We start from the raw sequence: 24,796 nt of genomic DNA, 5'->3' as shown, positions 1-24,796 counted from the left end.
TCTGTCTGTCTTTCTGTCTGTCTTTCTCACTTCCTCCCTCCCTCTCTCTCTACCTTTTCTTTCCTTTCATTTTAACGTGGGTCCTTGAAAGCAAATTCATTCTGTCTGTGATAAAACCTGGAGCTGAGGTCTCTGAAGACTTTGTATTTTAAAGACTGGTCTTAGCATTCATTGTTTTCTGAAACATCACCCTTGTGGCCTGAAAGGTGTAAAGTCAACTCCTGAAATCATTTAGCACACTTGATAAAATTCCTTCTACTTTGGTTTTGCGTAGAATTTTGTATAAAACCAGCAGATAATAGTGGCCACTTTTCATTTTCTTCCTAGGGATGAACTTTAAAACTTGAATCTTGTGTAATTAGATTTAATGAGCAATTATGTGCCTTTGAAGTTTGGAAAGTAAACTGTCTCCTAAATGAAGTGACAAATGCATACAAAGCACATGCAAAGGAGAGAAGACACGAAAAAACAAAAATACTACTTTAGTGCTTGACCTCAGCTCCTGTCTGCTGCAGCCCAGGTTGGAGCTGTTCCTTTTCCTCCACACAGGACGAGCTTTCTCATAGAAGAATATTTGGCAAATCAGGCAGCAATGGTTTGCACATATATCTGTGTACACGGATATTATACAAGCTGATTTAAAATGACAGTGAGAATCAGCAGTAGGGCTTTCTTAGTAATGTTAACAAATGTTGACCAAGAAAAAGTGATAGAACAGTGAAGAAATGTGTCAGAAGGATGATGTATTCCTAAAACATTGACATCCAACTTGTCTCATCTTCTTGTCCCATTTTTCATCTTCCAGTCTACAGAATGCAATGAGAGTTTTGCATATAAGTGCTTGCAAATAACCAGGAAAATCAGGTCAAATAGGCTGACTAGCAATTTGTAAAACTAAACAGTGTTTGGCAGCCATAGATATTTAGCTTATGGTGGTGGTGTTTTGAACATCTTAAGCTCTTGCAAAGCCTTACTCCAGAGCTGCAGAATTGGGGGGTGGGTTGGTTTGGGGAGGGAGGGGTTGGTGTGTTTTGTTTTTGTTTTGTTTTTGTTTGTTTTGTTTGTGTTGTTGTTTTACATCTGAGAAATTCTACATCTCTGTAGATACATAAACTACTTTTAGATTTGAGAGATTTTCTGTCACCACAGAATCTAAGCCTATAAGTGCATTGCTTATTTTTAAGCTCTTTGGTTAGGGTAATCATATTTATACGGGCAATTCTTTGAAATTTGAAGTTCAACTTTCATTTATTTGCTTATTTATCTGTAGGTAAAATGATATTTAAATCTTTATCTGCTTTAAAATACTTTGTCAAAGACTGAAATATGCAAGAAGCTTCCTATCTATCGAGACCAGGCACAACTATGGTTAACCAGAAAAAGTTCCATTAAAAAAAATAGGATTGTAAGGAAAAATTATTTAAAATACAAACTCTATTTAAAAAAATTCCAGAGTTAAAGAATTTCTAGAGCTTGTTGCAAGTTGAGCAAAATTCTCACTTTCATGTTGTTGGTCAAGGATGTGCATAGCTTCTGGAGTAATGACAAATTCACTATAGACATCAATAAGTCTTTAAAGAGGCCAAAACTAAGCTACTCTCAAGAAATAGCAAATAAGTTATATAAACCAAATTGTATTTGTTAAATTCTATGGAAGCTACAACACCTGTTTCAGGAATAAACAGCTCAGCTCGTTCTGAACTTGGGGTGACATTGAGTATATATGCAACAAGCTCCACTAAAGTGCCAGAAAATGGTATTAGGACATGAGGAACATCTGTCTGGAGACTCTGTTCAGAAAGCTTCTGACAGTATTTTGAAAGCAGCTGAAGCAAAGGAAGATGTTCAGTTTATTTTAGTTATCAGCCTCTGGGAGGGAGAAAGTCATAAAGAGGAATGTGTGAAATGAACAACAGGAGGAAATAAAAGCCAGACAAATGTCCATTGCTGCAGCACAGCTATGCTTGCACCTGCAGCCTCCTAGTGATTTCTGTACTAAGAAATGAGTGCAGACATTCCTCTTTTGTATATTTATCTAGGAGAATTTTGCAAATAACTTTTCTGGGTTTTCTACTGCATCCTTGGAATGGGCGTCCTAGATGCTATGTTTCAGAAGTTCCTTGTATCATCTGACATTTAACTTGCACGAGATGAGGGTGATGCATAGTTTGCTGGGCTGAAATTAGAGAACAAGTTTTGCCTTCTTGTAATAGAATAAAAGCAGCTGTAAAAGATTAAACTATAGTGGAACCACTAAACCATGTCTGTAGTTAGGTTAGGTTGTGGTTGGACTTGATGATCCTGAACCCAGGGTTTGAGGTGCAGCCTCACCAGTACCAAGTACAGGGGGATGATCACTTTCCTAGTCCTGCTGCCCACACTATTTCCAATACACATCAGGATGCTGTTGACCACCTGGGGACACAACAGGCTTGTGTTCAGCTGGTGTCAACCAACACCCCCAGTGCAGGACCTGACACTTGGCCTGGTTGAACATCATTCTGTTGGCCTCAGCCCATTGATCCAACTGGTGCAGATCCCTCTGTAGAGCCTTCCCACCCCCCAGCAGATCAACACTCCCCAGCTTGGTGTTATCTGCAAACTTACTGACCCCTCGTTCAAATAATTGAGGAAGAGATTAAACAGAACTGGCCCCAAAACTGAGCCCAGGGGAACACCACTTGTGACTGGATTTGACTCCATGCACCCCAAAGACTAGATGTTTTTTTTTTTTTAATTATTTTTATTTCCTTTTTTCTTTTTTCCTCTGAACTGCCAATAAATTAAGTCCTTATCTTGCCATGAAATCTGTATGGAGAGATTTCCAAGCCCACATGGACTAACCTGTTCTCTTTATAGGGACAGCAGTACACAGGACTTTTTTACTTAATTCTGTAACTAATACGCATGCAGAGATAAAAAAATCTCACCTGTGTTCATATTTCATTGTAGACTTCAGATATACATTTCTTCTTTAAAAGAATTTGTAACATCAGCTTATTTTAGGTTACTTTTTAATCCTCTTTTCATATCTGTGGCTCCTTCTCTGATGCTAGTACCTGCCTGATGAAACAGTAGGATTATGTGTGATAATCAGATATATAATGTTTGGATTTGTACATGCTACTGTGAGAGAATAGAAAAATTCCAATTGAAGAAACAACATACTTGAATAGGAGGAGGGTTTTTGGTGTTCTGTTTTGCTTGGGGTTTTTTTTGCAGAAAAATCTTTGAATCACAAGTTTCAGCAATTCCATAGCATTTTTCTCCTGCTTACCTTACTATTTTTAAAGTAATTATCTTAATTAAGATGGAAAACATAATTGCCTTATTATTCTGTGAACTGACACTTAGAGGTGACCCAGAGGATCTTTCTTTTCCTTTGGGAGAGATTCAGTTTTGCGGGTGCTGCCTGGGGCCACAAGCCACACAAGGGGCTGGGGCACCATGGGTGCAGCAGCAGTGGTTGTCTTGGAGGCAGTTGCACTGAATTCATCCTGTCTCACATGGAAACTTTGTCTGCCTTGGATGAAACAGCAGTATAAAAATAACCACAGATACAGGACTATCACAAAAGCAACTGCAGTCCTAACTTACCCCGTATCTATGTACAATGCTACTTATGGATATTCATTTTTTACAATTATGCCGCATATGTAATCTTTGTGCATTATAACTTAAAAAATCCAGATTGATTTCCCCCTCCAAACAGCTTTTTTTTAGCCTGGTGTAAAGCTTAAAATGAAAAGTTTGGAGTCTTTGTAATCAGCACATTTGAAGTTTCATATCTGAAAATCCAACGAAGTGAACCAAGCTTTAAACACTGATACATTTTGAATTTTAATAGACTTTATTACAAGCCTTCAAATTAAAACCTGTCAGGAGAGATAAAAGGTTGGGGATTTGAATTCAAAGGGACTTTGATTAGACAGAAAGGTCAGCAATGGTGGCAAAAAGTCGATGCATCCAAATTAAGCATAAACCTCTGGAAGAGAATATGCTAATCTTTCATGTAAAGTACTTGTCAGGCTGATCTTGGCTCATATCCACAATAGTTAAACTATTTTCTGTGATGAAATTTTAACAAATGGTAATCCATGTGTAATTTGCCTGTCAAGTGCATGCCATTTGTTTTTACAAATGTTAGATTTTAACTGCTAAGGAATCGTATTATACTGCATAATGTGCTCCTGATTAAAGATTTTGTTTTAGACTCTTTAGTTCAGTTTTTGACTGCATTTTTTTTTCCCCTTGGGAATGTAAAACATAAATGGGAGAAAAAAGGGGAAAAAAAAAGAGTAAAATCAAAACCCTAAATGTCATTGCTTTTGTATACATTATGCTTTAATTGAGCAGCTACTTCAGACGCTTAAAATTATAGTAACTGTTAATATTTCTGAATATGAAATTAAGATTCTGCACTGTTAGCGAGCAAACTCATTAAAGACATAAAAGTATGACAGGACGAAAAAGGATTTACATTTGTAGAATCTTCTGCAAAATTATGAGAAGTGACAGGCTCCATTTTTTAATGCTGAAATCAAGGTTGCATGTCTAAACCTCAGTGACACTGCAGTTGAGTTTTGCATAGCTGAGAACTAATAGGAAATTAATAGAGTGTAATACAGGCCTATTGAAATCATTCAAACTTTGTAGATCTGATGTGTAAGAACAGAAGGCATAATTTTAGTCTTTGTTTAGTGTCCTGGGCAGATAGCTTCACTAACATCTAAGTATGGTCAGGATTAAAAACGTGATGGATAGCACCACAGTACCTTCTTGACAGCTTTTCTGTTCAAATACAAATTTCTGTCACAGCCCCAGAGTATCTGAAGGAGCATTCAGAGATGAAATATTGTAGCTGCAACAAGCTCAGTGTGAAGTTATTATGTTTTGAAAGAGAAAATAATTACGAACTGTACATCTCCTAGGCACATATCTGTATTAATAATGCATAGTAATAAATACACTGGAGTACACTAATGAAATGTTATTGAACATTAAAATTTTGGGAACCACAAGGTTATGAATCTGTCAAGAAAAATGTCAATGCATTTGTCTAATTTTAGATTTTTCTACCTATTTTAGGTAAATAAATATTTAGGAAAGTTATGGTAGATCATGATTTATCTTAGCTTTCATGATGTCTCTTTGGGATATTTTCTCAAAGTTGAGATTTTTTTAAAGTATCCATTTATTTCCATATCAAAACACATTTTCTTTCACTTTAGACTCTCACTATTGCCTCCAAAAATCTGTGCTAAAAGGAATGTTTCTATTGCAGTGCTTTGTAGATGGAATATTGTCCTTATTATAGCAGCCAAGTAGGTCAGAACCTGACTGTTTGACTGATGTGACACACAAAGTCCCTACCTCCATATTAATAATGAATAAAGTAAAAAAGAAGCTGATTAGTGAAAAAGAATGTCTGTATTTAAAGAGCTAATACCTGTAGCGTTTTTTATCCTTTGAGCTTACCTGTTAATTGAAGGACAGACTTCAACTTTATCCTGTTGCAGCGATTCCCACACAAGCACCAGGAGTCCATCTGACACTGCAAGATGGCATAAAGCATTGTAATACGAGCCAATGATTTAGCACAATGAGAAAGAAAATTGGACTCCATGAAGTGAGAATAAATTGTCTGACTGCTGAGCTTCTGTCATGAAATTTCATCTCTTGCTCACGTGTTGTCCATGAGATGTTGTCACTTGCAGCTACCAAAACACCCGTCGTTCTGTACTGGGGCTATTGTGATACAGGCTACCTCAGTTATCAGAACAGAGGTAAACATAGATGAGGTTGCTGTCAATGTTGAATAACCTCTAGGCACACTTTTGTCAAATCTAAGCCTCAAATAATTCAAAAGTGAGACAGAAACATCTTAAACATCTTTAGAATAGTATGAGATGCTTTTTTTTTTTTGAGAAAAAATGAAAATACTGTTCCTTTTCAACCCAAACAATTCTGAAAATCATTATAAAGTTAAAAGCATAGACCCTAAATATCAAACAGACAGGCAATTAACCTGTCTCTTCAGTAAAGTCTGGATCTTAGTGGGATTTATTTATACATTTCTAAATATTGATGTTAAGTGGGCCTTGGCTGTGCTCAGAAAGATGGCTGCATGTTTCTCAGTCTCCTAAACCAATTCAGAATAGGGAGACCAACTCATTTCACACAACATTGACTGCATCCTTGCAGCAATAATGTATCAGTTTTATTTATTCTTGCCTTAATCTGTCAACCTTATTACATTTATATCCACAATTGGGAACCTCCCTATAAAAGTCACTGATTGATAAAGCTGCTCAAGAAGGCTGAAAAACTGAACTACTTAAAGAGTTTATTGTAGCTGAAAATACCAATATTCATATATAAAGTGGGGGGGCAGAGGGATAGCAGAGCAACAGATGGATATGACATTTTTTTTTCCTTTTAGTAAAAATGGGGGTAGAAAAACAAGAATCAGTGTTTCTTACTAGTGTTCCCTATGCCTGAGTAGACTCTGAAAGTAGGAGAAACATTTAAATGGTAACTAATGCTAAGAGCAGGTTGAGCTGTGAAAAAGGGTAAGGCAAAAAAACCTCACCTCTGCATTCCTTTGTTCTCTAATTCTGTCAGACAGTGTTGTGCAATCTGCTGCCTCTCCCTCACTTGGATTTAATACATTTGTTTGTATTTGTATTAAAAAAAATCCAGACACGACTTCCTAAAGAGTTAAAGTTACTAAGGAAAAAAAAAAGTTGTTCAATGATTAAAAATATTAAATTCAATCTAAGCAACGAAACCAAAATTATTTGCGGGGTAAAGATAGATAAGATATGCTATTTGTTTAATTCCAAATAGTTTTAATTTGACTATCCAGATTTCCAGAGGAGCCTTGGCCATGGAACAACCTGCCCCATGTCACTGCCGCAGCAGTAGTCAAACAAGTGAAAATTTGTGTTCTGTCAAAGCTTCCAGGGCAACTTCCCAGAGCACTTTATAGAAACTGTGTTAGTTGAGGAACTATTCAATTGTTTATCTAAGTTCAATTCTGGACTAAAATTTCAAGTAGCACAATTTCTTGCAGTTCAGAGCTGTTATTCCATTTCGCTCTTCTAGCTCCTGTCCGTCCTTTCAGCTGAATGTAGCTGGACATCATTCCTCATTTTCTGAGGAAACCAATGTTGTCTTTTATCACTAGAAACTTGGGTTTTGGTGGTTGTTGTTTGGTTGGTTTTGGTTGTTGTTGGTTTTTTTGTTTGGTTTGGTTTTGTTTTGTTTTCTTCCACTGAAGTAGAGACTGAAGTAGATAGTGATCTGGAGTTGTATGATGGATGATACCTTGACATTAGTCTCTTAAACTAAAAGGGCTTTGAGGCTTGAATACTTTCCTTAATACTATATATTTATGGAGAATGTGATTCCCCAAATAGGCAGGAAACTGGACATTAAGATTTTACAAGTAAAATGAAAGACCTTAAGTTGCATTTAACAGAGAGCGAGCTGCAAGGGGACTATTACCTGGCTTGCGGTGGTGCATGTATGTTGTCCTTCCCTTATGGTCTCACCATGAGGGAGTGAGCAAATGGATGCATGGGGCTTTAGTTACCAGCCACGGTTAAACCATGACACCCTCTTTCCTTGTTTCCCAAGTAATCTGAAGGAAAAAAAGGTATTAATGTTTGATACCAAGGTATTTTCTACTCTTCTGTCACAAATACGAGTTTCCTCATGTTATTTCATTTCATCTCATCTCATCCCATCCTCCCTGAAGTTAGAAGCAAACTATTTTACAAAAATGAATCAGAGCTAATACCAAATGAGTTATAGCTATTTTCTGAATAAAATATGTATTTCGTAAAGTTTTTGCTTTCTAAACCTAGATGGTATCAGAGCATGTAACCTTTGGTACCTTATTTTCAATGATAGAAATTCGGTAGGATTGTGTGCTTGAGCTTCCATTATCTTTTCAGAATGGTTTTGTGACTACAAGTAATCTGTAAAATGAGACTAAACTTCTGTAAGTAAAAAGTGAAACAAATAAAATCAGCTTCAAACCCCTAGAAGTCCTTTTCTCAGCATGGTAGATGAATGCGTGCACTGGCCCATGCAGCTGCTGGCTGAGAGTCTGGCCTGCTCACGTTCTAATGCAACACAATTTCTGATCATAGCTGTGTTGCTAAGGGATCTTTTATGTATTTCTTCCTTTTCTTATTCTCTGGCAGATTTTGAAGACCGACAGGAAAAAATGTTGCCTTGTGGCTGTGTATTGCCTGCTGATGGTGGAGAGTTATGAATGAATTACAAACAAGCAAAACTTTAAATATGTAGCTTTTAATATGTAGCTTGTTCCCTCTGTTGAGATATTCCATATATGTACTTAGTAGTTGACACAGGTGTTTTCTAGATTTCACTCCTTCTCTTTAAACCAGCAGATTTGCTGATTTCACACCATCATTAACAGAAACCAATTCAATGGTATATTACTCCCTAAAATCACCACCTGCTTTCTACCTTGTTACCTTGGTGCTCCTGGTGGTTCCCTTTTTTCCTGTACGGGTAGTGTGGCTGATCCAATGGAAAAATAACCCTGAAAGAGCACAATGTTTAAGCCAACTGGCACTCAGACATAAACTGGCAAGGAAGAGCAAAATTGCCTCCTTTAGTGTCAGCTCAGTGTTAAACTGGCTTAGACTCAGCCTGAAACCGCACCTGCGGAAATACTAGGGACTCCAAACACCACAATGGATTTAAATTAAAAAAGAATCTCATATTTTTTACTTTATTAATGGTATAAATAACCTTATAATTATAAAATAAGCGAAGTTATCAACTCCATTTGGATAAACACATGAGTAAAATATGGGCTCCCCAGCAGCAAAGAGGGGAGAGCAGTGGAGATTTCTCATGTGGAAGAGTGCAAGCCAAGGTTGGCATGTGGCTGCCCTCTGGTTCTCCCTAAGATTGTATAAACTGGGACATTACTGATGGAATAATGCGATGAAAAAGTAGCATTAAAATCACATACTGTGTAAAAGGAGTTTAATTCTCCATCTCACATTTTTAAGATACCATATTAAGAGTTTAGTTGAGTTTTAGTAGCCTTTTCAATTGTAGCCCACTAATGACAAGCTTGCTTTCTAAAGTTTAATGCCTGCTGTGCAAGTGGTACTTTTACCAAAATACATTTGCTGCAGGCTTTTTGACATGGCTTCACACTGAGATAAACACAATTAACATGAGCTATTTAAAATTCGTTTTTTCTTGTACTTATCTATTAACGGTTTTTTAAGATCTATTTTTGTTATTAATTTTAAAGAATGTGTAACAAATTTGATGGCACAGTGAGGGTATGCAATTTCAGTGGTTTATTCTTGAGAAATTCCTGGGTCATCTCCTGTTTGTAATAGCATATTTGACTGTACAGGCTCAAGGATGACCATATTGGTCCTTCTTTTAACATGCTGTACAAGAGAATGTATTATAGCAGCAAATAGTGGATAAGCTAAAGGAGTGCAGGCAGGCTAGCTTACATAGTATAAAAATTTCATTAGAAAGTATTTCCAATGAATCCTCTTTTGTGTAAAAAGTTTTATCTTTTCTGTATGTCACATCAAAATAGCTTTTAGTAAAAATAGCCTTGCAAAGAATGGCTGCTGTGGGGGGGCTGTACTGGGTATTCATAATATGTAGTACATCTGAGTGTGCTAAGACCTTTTAGAATAAATATATTCTTTTTAGGTTAGGCTAGTTCACAATATTGTTGCTAATCTTTATATCCTTCCAGACAGTCTGTGTAAGACAATTTTTGAATTAGGGAAAGAAGAGAAAATAAAGAAATACTGGCCTCATTGAGGGCCCCACACTGCAATCTCCAGCTCTCATTAAAATCAGTGGAAAGACTTCTTTTGACTTTGATGGGAACAGGATCTTCTCAGCATGTTTCGAAGGGGTAAAGGGGAGAATATATGCCTCTAAAAGACAAATATATCTTGTAGCCTTCAATGGCAAATCTGTTGTAAGGTACATTTCCAGCCTGCCACCTCTGCTGACTGATCAAAATGTTTCTACTTACTTGTCTCGCTTTTTATAGGGATTAGTCTTGAACTACACCCCTCGTGGCAGAATGAAAGGAAGATGGGTTCTTGTGTCTTCCTCCTGTGTATCTGGGCAAGTGATAACTGCAATTGCTTGTTAATAGATGGATTTGAAAGAGGTAATAGAGGGATTTGATAATAGGCAGATCCTCACCTTTAATAAATTAGCATAAACTGAAGCTTGTCCAGTTTAGTATTCTAAGTACAGTAAATATTATACATTTGCCTGTCATGGCCTTTCTGCCTAGTGAATGCTGCAGCTGTCTGTGAACAGTTCTGATTAAGATCTATATATGGATACAACTAAAACGATAAGTCTGAGGAAAGGACAGAGTTGTTTAGTTGATTCTATGGGGGACTGTGCATTACACTTAGGAGAGTATGTCTGGGTATTAGGCCTCTTTCTGTTATCTTTGCTGCTGAGTGAGACTGAGCCCTTGGAGAGACAAGAGCTTGTTTGATTCTTGAGAACAACAACAAAAAGTGTTCATTTTGCAGATTGTGCAGCATGGTAGCAGGTCTGACGGGACCTGGGAAACCTGGAAGCTGGAAGGATTTTAGGAGAAAGCCCTGCATACCATAGGGACTGAGGGGATGGTTGAAACTGTAAAGGGTACATCTATGGCACTTCACTGCAGAGACCATATCTGCAGCTGTCGCAGCTTTCTGTTTGCTCCAGTGGTAGCATCCCAAGTCATGCTCTCCAAAAGGAGTTTTCAGGACACCTTGGATTCCCTCATAAATCAGAGCAAGCTATACATAATGCCAGCAAAGCAAGACAAGTGACAGATAGTTGTCTTAGCTTTGCTTTGGGTATTTCGTCTTGTGTCTTTTGCCAGAACTGAGCTTATTGACATTGGTTTTGGACTATCCCAGTCAGATCTGCTGCTCAGGGAATGAGGGAGAGAACAGCACAGGCTGGGGAGTATTTCAGTGGTATAAGCCACTGGAGTGGAAAACAGGCCCAAAGGAAAGGATAACCCACCTTCCTTCCATGTGTGGACACAGGAACAGGAAAATCAATTTGTCTTCAAACATTTTATTTCATTTGGCACACAACGGTTTTTCACAACAAGGTCTCCATGAGCTGTCTTAATGTGGGTCATGACCGCAGAGTCCCCATGGCTGTGAAAATACCTGCATCTAAAGCTAATCCCTTAGTTTAAACCTTGAAATTATTTTGAGACATCCCTACTTTTGTCTATGCTCTTATCTAGCTTTTTGAAAGTGGAAAAGATACAGCTGAGGCATGTCAACTACTAGATATTTTCATCACTTGGTTAACTTCAGTGACGTGATTTTGAAGGATCTATGATTAAGCATAGCACCTGGGGCTATTTATCCCAGTAGCATTAAATGCATACTGTTCTTTTGCTCTCCATGTTATATTGTTGTGATGATGCTAGTAGAACTGTAGCCTTTCTCCAAATACTGAGCCTTGTATAGTTTGGAGAACATATAGATTTCATCCAAAAGGTCCTTTTAAAAGGATTTGTTGGTATAACAACAACAAAAATAAAATAAATATGGTTTTAGTGTTACGTAACAATCAGAACTGATTTCTTAGAGATCTGGATTTGCTGTAGTCAGGCTACTGAAATCGTGCTTTAATTTAACTCACATGCCTGTGTTGTCTGTTACATTTAAATGTTTATAGCTTTGAAGGTTCACCAAGTCTGTAATAAGCACAGGGGAAAATAAATACATTATGCAAAGGGTGATTAGTTTTATCACATAGTCTTCTACAGGGCAGCTGTTTATTTTCAGTGTTCATTTTCTCGGATCAGTCAGGTAGACAGCTGTTCTTTTAGGGCATTTTTTGTTAATTTAAGTAACTTCTTTGAATTGCAAATCTAACACCAAATTCACTTCTAAAAATTCAACCTCCAGCTCATAATTATATCATCAAAAAAATCTTCAGATCAGTAATTCAAAAATATCTACTTGTCAGAGATTTCAAACAAATGCAAAGCATACACTCTGTAAATCACCCAATACATCAATGTCTATATGAAACTGAATATAAAATGTCCAGGTCTGCTAGGTTTCTCAAATAAAAAATAATAATGTACATTATGTACATTCCCACAAGGGCACAGCCAGCTTGAAATACTGTCATCTTGTATATGTGACTTCATAAACACTTGTTAATATCAATAGGCATTTGGAAAGATAGAAATATGGTAAGTGGGCAGCCTGTAATTTATCTGCTCATTTGTTAAATTGTTTTGGATTTTTCCCAAGTCCAGAGGACTTGAGGAGAGTTACAGGACAGGGGAAGGAAAGGAGCCCTGCAGACTGGGCTGACGCTTATCACGCCGTGCAGGAACAAGACTTTTTATGTTTTAAAGGAACAGTTGTGGGGTACAAGTGCTGTCTCTCCAGTGTGGTCAGCCATATAGTCCTTGGTCTTGTCATATCCTTCTTGAAGTCAGTACATAACTGTTTAGACACACATTTTTTATTCAGTCTGTCAGACTTGCGGTATAAATATTTGTGTCCCTTTCAATTCACGTGAAAACATAGATCTTGGCTACCATGGTTTGATGAAGGCGTTACCGGAATGTTGCTGTTAAATGAATTCTTCGTACTGTAGAATGTTCAGCTACAGAAAGTGTAACATTATCACTCCAGCAGATGAATCTTACTCAGTGAATGTAGGCATTTATACTTAAATTGTCTTCAGATATTTCTTGGCTGACATATTTTGACCATTGTGGGCCAAACTGTAGTGTACTAACCCTGTAAGCACAAAATATTTTATTTAATTGTGAAATAGAATTTTTTCCATTATGATTTTATTACTGAGATGGTTTGTTTGTTAGGACTTTAAAATTTTGACAAAGTACGAAGAAGTTCACTTGGATGCATGGCATTAATAAGATATGTTACAATTCTAGCTGTTTTAATTTTGAAACAGTTTGATAGATCAGAGCAATGTTAAGCGAAAATATTATTATGATGTAAGTACAAATGGCGTTACACTAAATGTGGTATCCACAGTTAATTGTAGGATCGTGAATACTGTGTCTAGTCAATTAATATGCTAATTAGCTAGTTTTAAGATAAAAGGGGTATTGAAAGAATGCAATAAAGGGCTTGTATTTTTTTCTCTTCAGCTGTGCAAACACAGCTCCCTCCAGTAACTTAATGAGGAAATTTCAAAGGAACAAAACTAACAACGAATGAATTAGAAACTTATCTAAGTAATTACATGGTATTGTTGAGACCTTTTGGGTAGGGAGTAGCATAACTATGTGTTTAGATTGTCATAACAGCAAATAACAGAGAGTGGCATAACTAATAAATAAAATACATTTATTTTTCAAAAACAAAATAAATAAAATGTATTTTTCAGAATCAGGCAAAACAGAATTTGAATTAACTGGTGAATATTGAAAGGAATTTATTTATTGATAGTAATAAGATTGAAAACATTGCAAAGGTAAAAGGATGCATGCACTTCAAAGGGAAGAAAGCACAAGTAGAGAAAAGAGTAGCACTCTTTTTGCAGTAATGAGAGCACCCAAAGCAGGCTTTCAGCCAGCCTTTAATATGTTAGCAGAAAAGGGATTGCTGTTCAAAAACCAAACCCTCTGTTTGTTCAGAAATAAGTATCCTTTGGAGACTGCTCCGAGGGCTATGGAGGCCGGTTTTGATCTAGGCTGGAAAATCAATAGAAAATCTTAATGGTGTGGCACTGAGAGAGGAAAGATCCTTAAGCACAGTGACAATGTGCCTTAAACTGAGTCTGAAGACCTATTATGTGCTAAAATAGGGCCTAGAACATTTCAGAAAAATTAAGTTCTTTCAAGAGAGAAGAAGAAAGTGTAGCAAATCAAGAATTTGTGGGTTAGAAAGATGCTTTCAGAGCTTTAACTGCTTTAGTTGTGTTGAATTTCTTGTCTGTAAACACCTTTCCTCAGCTGGAGAAAGCCAGTATTTGGGGTTTTCATGTCTGTCAGGAAGCCATGCATATTTAGGCTTGTCAAAATTATGACAATATCCGTGCTAGCAAATTCATTTTGAACTACTATGTACAGTCTCAGCTGACATCCATGCTTGATAAAAACAAAAAGACTATCTCCTAATCACTTTAGTCTGTTACTAATGGGCTTGTTATTAACACAAAAGCACCGTTACAGCTAATTTCAAAAGATACAAACATATGAAATGAAGCATGCAACATATCTTCTGTTTCCTTTGGTTTAAACAATTAAACAGAAAAAATCTAGCAGATACTAAATGGAAGCTAGAACTTGGCTTATAGAAACAGTAAATATCACTCTGAGGATACATAATTTCAAGTGATAATAATTTCAAGTGAATTAGGACTAAACATCCTCTAACATAGTATGCAGTTTAATGCAGTTTTTGATTGGTCTTTTAGTTTATTCATTTCAGTCAGAAAACATCTAAGATACAATAATTTTTTGAGCTCTTTTACATAAGGAAACAAGGTTTATGCCTTACATCTGTGTTTTTTCCCTGGTAACTTTTGAAACAATTTTGAAATGCATTTCACAGAGAGACAGAGGTCTCAAAAACAGTAAGTTCCTACAAACTGAGAGTCCTCAAAGCAGTTCTCGACAGTCAAGGGTTCAGTGGCTGAGCTCCTCTCAGCAGCTTTACGTATGTTCCCACTGAGGCTGTAGGGAGAGTATGCTCTTCATTCGACACCATCTATTGCACACAGGAGAGAAACATGATCAGTGCTTGCACTTGGAAAATTTTAACTTCAGTCCTGAACTACTTGAATCCCAAAGCATCCATGGAAAAAAAAAAAATGAGACTCTGAACAAGACTTCATCAAGTTCTGCTGTTCACAAGATGTTTTGCATGTCAGGTATGATGGCCTCATGCTTGGGTCAGTCTCATTACTTTTTCTAAAATAAATTCTTGAAGATAACTTTGGATGAGATGAGAGCTCATGTAAATTGTTTTTATATATATAAAATACTGTGAGTTTCAGCTGGCTTTGTATCTCTGTAGATGGCTAATGGCAGCACTGTCAGAAAGGAAATAAAGGGAATTCACAGAAGTGGAAGAGACTCTGAAGCTTAGGAAAGAATATCTTTAATGAAATACACACACTTAAAAGGCAGCATTACATAAAACATGAAATAGTCTAGGTGACAAATTTCATTAGCTTTGAATAAACTCAGACCTTTGCTACAAACCTGAAAGAGTGTGGCCAAGATGTGACATTAGATAGAAAACACCTGGGGCAGAAGGTTTCTTCTTTACTGAAGAATCATTCTACATGGGGTTTTATCTCTTCCATGGTTTGTTTTTGTTTGTTCGTTTGTTGGGGTTTTTTTGTTCTGTTTTTTGGATTTGTTTCCCTAAATTGTAGTTTTCTTTATCATTCGATGTTACCAATATGAAGTGGGTATGTTTTTAGGCTTTGGCTTGCTATTATTATGAAAAATTAAGCTTTAGTCAAACTTTGTGGAATTTTATGTTACCCACAGGGTCTGTCCAGTTAAGGGTTTGTATCTAAATAACCAGGTTTTAAAATATGTATTCTGTGTTATTTCAGCTATACCTGTGAATGACTGACATGTCTTAAATGAAAGATCTTTTGTCCCCAGTGGTGGTTAAAGTCAGAGCTGTCTTTTTTTGAATTATTGTATTTCAGGAGCTTTTAATCGTACCCCAAGGACATGTCAAGCTCTCACATGCTCTTCCTTTCAAGTATATTCTTACACAAACACATACTGCCGAGGAGATGTCATTTCTTCTCCTGTTCCATTTCAAGCAGGTGCTCATCATGATAGAGTAGATTCATAAGAAATTTAATATTAGCACCATAATAAATTGCAATTAGGTGAAGTGCGGCCCTCTTTCAAATGCTGAAAAATTATGTGGTTGTAGAGCAACAGCTAAAGCACCAAAAAGCATGGTGGCAGTAAATCAAGTAATGCGGTTATTCTCTAAATAAATATTGAGTTTGTTAGTCAGATGGAGTTCATTCCCCTCTCTTAAAGTTATCCTTCTGACATTTCTGTGAATGTGAATTAATTTGAAGACCATTGTGACATTTGGTTTACTGTATACTTCTCCACTTTATTGAATTTTCTACTCCTGCAGTATCAATTAGTATATTTATAGTCAAGCTATTCAAGAATTTTGATTTTTTTTTTCAATTATTGTTCTCATGAATCCCATCTGGAGTGTTTTTATGTCCCAGATACAGCATGAAATCTGAATGCCCCAGGGGTTCACATTTTTCCCAAGGGGGCTTAACAGCTACTCTGTCCTGCTTTTACTGCTCCGGATAAGATATTGTTCTATTTGGTTTCTTGCAGGCTTTGGTACAAAACTATAATGATGGCTATTGTGGTTGTCGTTATTTTTGTATTTGTTATTTTTATAGCTCCATAGGCAAAAAAACCACATTTTAAACATTAGGTAGGAGCTTAGTATCTGGGTCTTATTTAGAACACCAGGCTCTGAAATTGCCTCCTGTGAAACTTTAGTAATGTCTTTCAATGGCTGTGTATTGAATGACTGACTTAAATGTTTCTTTGCGCAAGGAGGAGCAGTGCTGCTTGGAGAGCTTGCAGTTTGCAAGTAAGCCAGTAGTTGTCTTTATAATTATTTATTGATGGAGAAGTGAAGGAGTGATATTTAGACCAAGAGTTGTTTTCAGGAAGAAACAGCCTGTTTTCCCCCCAAGCTCATTTCTGAATATCAGGAGAAAAAAAAAAAGTCTTGAAAAGCTTTAAAAATGTCTGAGGCTGAATTGCTTGAGTTGCTTCCTGTCTGTGGTACATTGGACATCCACAAGTATGTCTTTATCTGTACGTTAGGACTTTTGCTTTGAAGCTGACAGTGGAGGCTGCCTCTGCTTTGGTTCCAGCTCTATAGAAGTTAGAATTCATTCCCAGTGCTCATGGCTGCCTTCGTCTGGTACCCTTATCATCTGCCTTTGCACCTAATAGAGCAATACCATCTGTCCCTGTAATCTAGCAGGCTGAGGGAAGGTGGACATACCTGGGCAGTGGAAAAGATTTTGATAGTACAGGAACAACTAGAAATAATGGGGGACCATGATGCAGATGCTTAGATGAATGCCTATGCTCAGTTTTACTTTAATTTACACTTCATCAGCCGTGCTTGGTGTGCATGGGCTCTTGCACAGCCTCTTTTGTGTCTCTGCGGTGATATCTTGGCTTCTGATTTCTGGGAGAATGTGACGGGGCAGATGGGGATGGTGCAGAGAGATCTAGTCTCGTCCTTGCAGGTGTTGTTGGCACAGTCTCTATGCCTTGCAAAGAAACTGCTTTCCATCCCAAGCAGCTTTGCAAGCAGACAGTCACATACACAATTATTGAAAGGAAACTATAGACTAGATAATCTGACTGTGGACCAAAGCTTTGCTATTGCTTGTGGTTACATGTGTTAGGTCATGAGTAGCATTCACAAACAAAAATGTTATTCAGGGAAAGATTTTAAGGTTTTTCTAATACTGGCCAGGTTAGAGGCTTGAACTTCGGTTTTCCATTTCTGTATTATCCTCATTTTGACCAGGGATTCCCTTTTCATCCTAAGAAATGCTTCTGATGGAATGTTCAGAGGAACATTTCAGCAAATTCATTCTCCAGAAAAGAAAGTTTAATAAAAAAATATTGCCTCCCATTCTAGTCACAAACATCAGTTTAGCCTTTAAAATTCACATAGCATCCTGCAGCCCTCAATTAACAAACAATAAAAAATAAATTCACTACTCATCCAAACTATCATTATGAAAAGAGCTTTTGTAAATATATGTTCTTACAGCTGTTCCAAATGCCACCTTCTACATGGGCTTTAGATGTATTTGCTGCATTGAATAACAGCAATATATGTAATTGAATACACTTATTGATAACTAGTTGCCTACTATAAAATGTCTATTGAATTCCAGTGGCCTAGTGTGGCTGAGGTCATGGTACATAAATTCGATTGTAATCCCAAATTAAATTTACATATACCTGCTATACTATAGCAGTGAAGAAAATGAAACACAGCCTCCCTGAATATAGCTTTGAGAACCTAGACAATTTAATCGCTGTTGGTCAGATTAGTTATGTGTAGAAGTTAACTGCTGCTCCATTGAAACAACTGTATTAATGCTGCTTACTATCTAGAAGAATCGGGGCCTATGGTCTTTTAAAATACAAAGCGAAATTCTCAGAAAAAAATAGAGATGTTATGTGATGTATCTGGGATTTTTTTTGTACTGTATGCCTGAATAAAAATTACTAATGCAAGAATGTCTTATTTTCAGAAATAAGTAAGCTACTAATACGCTGAGCTGTTTTATTTTGTTGGTTATTTGGTTGCTGCTTGCCCAATACTACAACATATAACCTCTGACTCTCTAAAAAATTGCTTTTATGGGTTTTTTTTATGGAGTTATTTGTGTTTAGAGCATTTGCCAATCTCAAGAGAAATGAAATTTCTTTCACCATCTTTTGTCTTGAAGCTTGAATTGTTTAGCATTATGTCTTAGTTGCATTTGAGTCATATTGCTGTATAATGGTTGCACTCTGTCAAGCATTCGTGGGGCAAAGAGCATATTGTAGCAGCATAAAAAAACAATACTATGAATGTTATACAGCAATAGGAAGATTTTTAGATTTTACAGAAGAAAGTGGTTTTTGGGCTGAAGGCTTTATCAAGTGAATTCTGACTTATTACCAGTAATCAGCAGGCTGCTTTTGTAGATGAGAACTATTCGCATCAGCACTTAGCAGCTGTGCATACCTCACTGAAATCTTGTGGTAATAATTTTGTTTTTAACATGATTTGACTAACAGATTGTATGCCTGTTGAAATCAAATATGAAGAAATATGGTAAAAGCTACCTAAAACAGAATACATGAATTTACTCTGTCTGCTAGTAAAATTAAATTATTAATGGTTTAATTTCTTATTTTTTCCACAGGATTTGAGGTTCCAATTAAAACTGTGTTTGGGCCATTGCTTTGCCTGCCAGTACTTAATCTTCTCCGAAAGCCTCATCACTTATCTGAAACAAAAGAAGAACGAGGTAAGGAGAGAGAGTAATGAAATGCAGCATAGCACATCTGTCAAAGGAACAGAAAGTAGCTTTAAAAAAAATATTCAGGATCAATGACATTAAAAAATTATTTGTTGAGCACTAAATGTGTTCACGTTAGGCATCTTAATTCTAAGGGATCTGTAACTACCATTATGTTCTTGCACACACTGAGGGTTTGGTTGTTTATGTTTAAGAGATTTACTGTTGATGTAGCCACAGGATACAAATGACTGATCAAAATAGATGCACTGGAATTGCTAAATGCACCTCTCTGTACTATAGAGTCCTTTGGAAGATTGTTTGACATCTTGTTGCTGAATTTATGAATAGAATTAACATTTCTGAAGTTATTTAAAATTCAGTTTTGGGTCAGTCTAGATTTATATTTTCCAAATATGCATAATGCAATATTGTGTACTGCATTAAGAGACTTAGCTATTTCAGCACTTAGAGCTGTGCTATCCTTTGTTGTTGATAATAGATCTTCCTAAAATACCTGGAATTGACTTTTGCTATTTCACTTAGGATTGCAATAATATACAGCAAGGCAGACATAACTGGAGGTGACAGAGAAGAGTAGTACAGTGATTTAACCTTGGTGGGATAAGGATGTAAGGAACATGTGGTTTGAAAAATATAGACCTTTTTTGAGTCTGAAAAGCATAGCCTGCAGTGACCACCTCTGTAGTCACTGCTGACTTTCACCAAGAGAGAATATTGGGATCTCAGTTCTTATTTTTCCTGTTCACTCATTTTTTTGTCTACATTCTCAGATTTTTGCCAAGGGTCAGGTTAAAACTAATAGTAGCTGATGCAGACCAGGCTCAGTTGCTCCTGAATATCCTTTCACCCCAGCCCCCTTACCTGGAAACCAGCAGCCTAGAAAGCTTGTTGGCTTCTCACCTTTTCAACATCAAACATCATGTATTTGGTTTGGGACTGTTAAGCATGCACCCTATCTAGAGTTTCTCTCAAGATAACTATTTATAATCTTGCTTTTCTAGCTGTATCAAGGGTATAATTGAGTAGATGGGAAAATAATGTTGAATGTGGCATCATCAGACCATTGATAGCCATAAGCCATGCAGAAAATAGCTGGTGGTAGCTGTCAGCAATAAGTAAAACCAGGTTTAGTAGGTGTGTTTTTAAAGCATACATGTTGCTGAGAGGCAGTTGTACCTCCACATCCAGAGTTGGTAAGGTACATATCTGATTGTCACAAGCATTCCTAAAATAATTTCTGCAATTGGTATCAGAAACTACTTTTACATATGCAGATTTGTTGGATAAGTCATGCTTGCCATGGCTTGCCAAATAACTTCATAGTTTCTCAATTTTGTCTTACTCTGTGTCTTACAGCAAAGTTGTCTTGTATATTGCCCATCTAGGTTATCATAGCTGCTAAAAGCAGCGGACATTTGCACAAAACCATTTTGACTGACATTCAAGCTTACAGAATTTGATTGAATAATCCATTTGTTGAGCAGCTACAGTACGGATCTCATTGTATTGGGCTCTGAGACTGGAAAAGACGATGGGATGAAGAACATTTGTATAATTTAATAAAAATTACTTCCTAGCATTGTTTATGGAAGCAAGATGAGCTGCTTACGTAGAATTAGTTACCAACATGGTCCATCTTCAGAAAAAAATTATTTAAACTTTAAATGAACTGCTCTTAATAGGATTTGAAAAAAGCACACTTGATTTGTCTATAGCTTCTCAACTTTTTTTCAGTGCCATATAATTGCATTTCAAAGCTATTCTTTCAATACACAGAGAATCCCAAATTTAATGCCTTAAAGATTCTCTGATATTTTCTTGTTTGAAAAATTAGCTTTTCCACCTTCAAAACCTTCCTGCTTCCTCAGAACCCTATTAGTGAGGTACGTTAACTTAAAACAAATAATCCTGGAAATTATTAGCTTTTTATAAGCATAATTGCTTTATCATTATGAGATGACATTAAAAAAAAAAAAAAAAACTTACACTGAATTAGTGCCTAAAATGAGTAATGTGCTAATTGTGTATGCAGTTTAATTGGGACCCCTACTGATACTGAAAATGGTCAAAGTTTTATTGTGGTTTCTAATGAAAAAAAGGCTTATATGATTACAGTAAAGTATGCGTGTGAGTGGGATGTCTGCGGGTCTTTATTCCCCAATAATAATTTTAATCTGTTGACTGACATCAGAGGTTTTTTTAGCCCAATGACTGACATTAACAGGAAGATAGAGTTTCAAAAGATAATTATGTTCCCAACATTCTAGCGAAAATACATGGCTTTGCAGGAAAATAAGAAAAAGGATCTTTAAAATGCCCTGACTAAGGAAAAGCCACTTCATAAGCTACTCTAAAAGATTCTACAGCAGAAGAAGACCTAATTAATGTGCCAAGTTTGGAGGGGGTTTTCGGTCAGAACCTTAAACTCTTGAATATGGCAGGATCCATAAAGAAAATTTGTGAATGCAGGAAATTTTCTGAGGGTTCTGCTCAGGAAATCAGACTGCCTTCCTCCTTGTGTGCTCTGAGTATCTCCCTCTTTCTTCTGGGTACATATAATACATCCTATTTCTTTGTAAGGTGCTCATATTTGGTATTAAAACCAGGGCCTCAGTCTTGCAGCAGTAGAAATATTTACTTTCGGGTTATAGGTTTTGTGTTTAAAATCAAAAACATTATCGTACATGTGGTTGGCAGGCTTCATGTTTTATCATTTATTATACTTGCAATTTCAACTGTGAACACAGAAAAATATCCATTTTGCTTATGGAACAGCTTATCGTTCCTATTGAACAGTAACAAACCTTATGGTATGAATGGAAGAATTTGATTTGTCTGCGTTATTAAGTATACTAGCTATGTGATTAGAAATTACTCTCATAAACCATGTCTTATGTTGCTACTTTACAAATTCCTGCTAGCTTGTACAAACAGTGAAGTGTTCGGCAGTGAAGTCCTTAAGCAGATGCAGTATATGTCAGCACATGGCTCCTAGCCATTGCCAAGTCTTTGACAGTATTACAGGCCTTCAAGATGAAATGTGGCTTCTTGGATAATTTGTATAATGCACCTTTAAGGTATTCATAGTTTCAAGATGCATTTGGATTTACAAGCTATAAAAGATAAAGCATGCTTTGCAGTTTCTACTTTAGATATAGCACCATTTAAAATGCTTGAGGCTTCTCCTTCATACAGTGAATGGTTTGCTGTGAGGATCTTAAACATTCATTTCTATTGGTTCTCATATCAGGGATTCTGCATTAATATTGCCATAGTGAAATAGGAGACTGACTGCTGGGAATCTCCAGGCAATCAAGGAAAAATACTGTGCAACAATACTGTCCTTTTCACTTTCCTTAAAGGTTTTGAAAGCAATTTACAAACATTAATAACACGTTACGGTAAGCTCCTGAAGCTGGATCTATGTGAGAAATGAGTTCTAGAAACTTAAACTGAGATCAAAATGGGTAACAGCTATGCTATGTCAGCACAAACTACCCCATCCTTTGCTGGGCTTCATTTTTTGTAGATGCTCTTGGACATCCATAAAGTTCTAATTCAAAAAATGTCCACAGGTTGCAGCTTCCCAGCTCTGGAGTCTACTTTTTCAGGCTGAGCTTTGATTCTTCAGTCAGGGCTTTTTATTAACTCGATCTAAACTTTGAAAGAATCTGAATAATCAAAAAGAAAGAAAGACACCAAATGTAGAGGAAATACAGGTTCATTGAGTCTTTTGAGAAAAAAATCAGCTTTCTAATAGCAGAATTCACCCTGCCTAGGTGTAGAAACTTTCTTAGTTAGAATGATTGTGTTCAACATTCAATCTGTTCTACGCTGTTGAAAGGCTAGACCCAACAATTGTGAATTATGGATAAGGAGGAATAGCCACATTTGCAAACATCAAAGAGCAAAGCCTTAGCTGTGTTTGACAGGCTTTTCCTTTTTCCTTCTTCCTCCCTCCCCCATAATTCCATAAAGTGTTTGTTTAAATTTTACAGCGTGTTCTGTATATTAATGTGAAACTTTCATTCTGTATTTACTACTCCCATCCAAGATGGTTTAATGTAGGGTAGGAACTACTGAATTATCTGTTGTCAGAAAGTGCCTAGCAAATTATTATGCTTGTATCTCATTAGTTCGTCTCACTGGAACCTCATTCCAACTTTCACAGGCTAAAAATGTATTAGCAATATATTTTGTAGTGATTCCAAAATAAGTTTACAGAGTTAATCTAAGTCACAGAGTAGACAAGGTAGACAATAGTACACTATATTCCTTATTCTTTTGTGCAAGAAATGCTCCTTTTGATATCAATGGAAATCCATGATGCAAAGGGGACATTTTTCTCGTTGTCCGGTACTATAAATCACATGAACATATACCCTACCATTTGAAACGTGATCTCACGTACTCTCCTTGTTTCTACTTATAATATCAGAACACTGTTTTTAAAGATAGAATTTAAGCATTTATTAGAGATAACTTGAAATATCAAGAAGTAAAATATCATTATACCTTTAATTATATACATAAAATAAAAACCTCAAAGATACTATAGAATTCCAGCAATGCAATTTCTCGGTGATTCACCATGGAGACAGTTTCTTGCAATATCCCAGACTTCTGTCCTTTAAGATAAATGTATTCTTATGCAATCCAAATTATTTTACAATCTTTAAAGTCTCATTTTACAAATCACTGATGTAGTAACTTAGCTTAATCATTTGAGTTTAGTCTAGCAAAAGCACATATGTGGTAGAGATGTTTCTTACTTCTTCCAACATATTCTATAAACCAGTGAATCAGTAACAGGAAAGATAAAATGAATAATTCAAAAGATCAATGTTGACAAAAGACCAGAGATACTTAGAGTATTAATATATTTTTGGTTTTGTGCCCGTAGGCCATAATTTTACAGATAAAACATATTTTTGAGTAAATAAAGCTGATCAATTTGTATTATATCTATAAATATAGTAGTATGTGCTTCCACCAGCATTAGAAGGGTTGTGTGAGTACATTCTGTGATATATTTTGCTGGGATCAAAAAGGCAATAAATGATTAAATATATATCTTCTGCCTGACACATTTCACTTATGCTTCCACAAAAGTGATCATAGCCTGCTCTTTTTATCTTTTGACTGTTAGTGCTTCCCAGCACAGGGGAGCCTTGTGGCTCCAAACAGCAGTTCCTGGACTATTGGAATGCTGCTGGATTTGAACCTTTGTTACCTTGCTCAGAAGGAAATCAGCACTGAATTGTCCCTCTTAGGCTGTCGGCGAACAGCAAGGCTAGAAATATCAAGATGTTAGAGGACCTCAAATTATTTTAGGCACAGGGGCTCAAAGGTGCCTCTTATCCTGGTGAAATCTTACCCCAGGCTTGCAGCAAGACAATATTTTCATGATCTTTTACTCAAACTGCCAAGTAAGTTTGTGCACTGCATCCTAGAGTTGGGGCAATGAGACAGAGCAGCACAGCATTGGCTTTGTTCCTTGGTAGCATGTGATCACCAAAGGCCAAGTACAACTTCACTTAAAACTACATGTAACAGTGCCTTTTAGTGATAATTTGATTTTGTTAACAGCTAAGAAAAATACTAATATCAGAATTAACATCCTGAGCATCTCTCTTCAGTTGCAGAAACCTCTGCT

The sequence above is a fragment of the Streptopelia decaocto genome, assembly GCF_964273445.1.
Source record: "Streptopelia decaocto genome assembly, chromosome: 10".
In the NCBI taxonomy this organism is placed as follows: Eukaryota; Metazoa; Chordata; class Aves; order Columbiformes; family Columbidae; genus Streptopelia; species Streptopelia decaocto.
Note: the sequence above shows the minus strand (reverse complement) of the source record.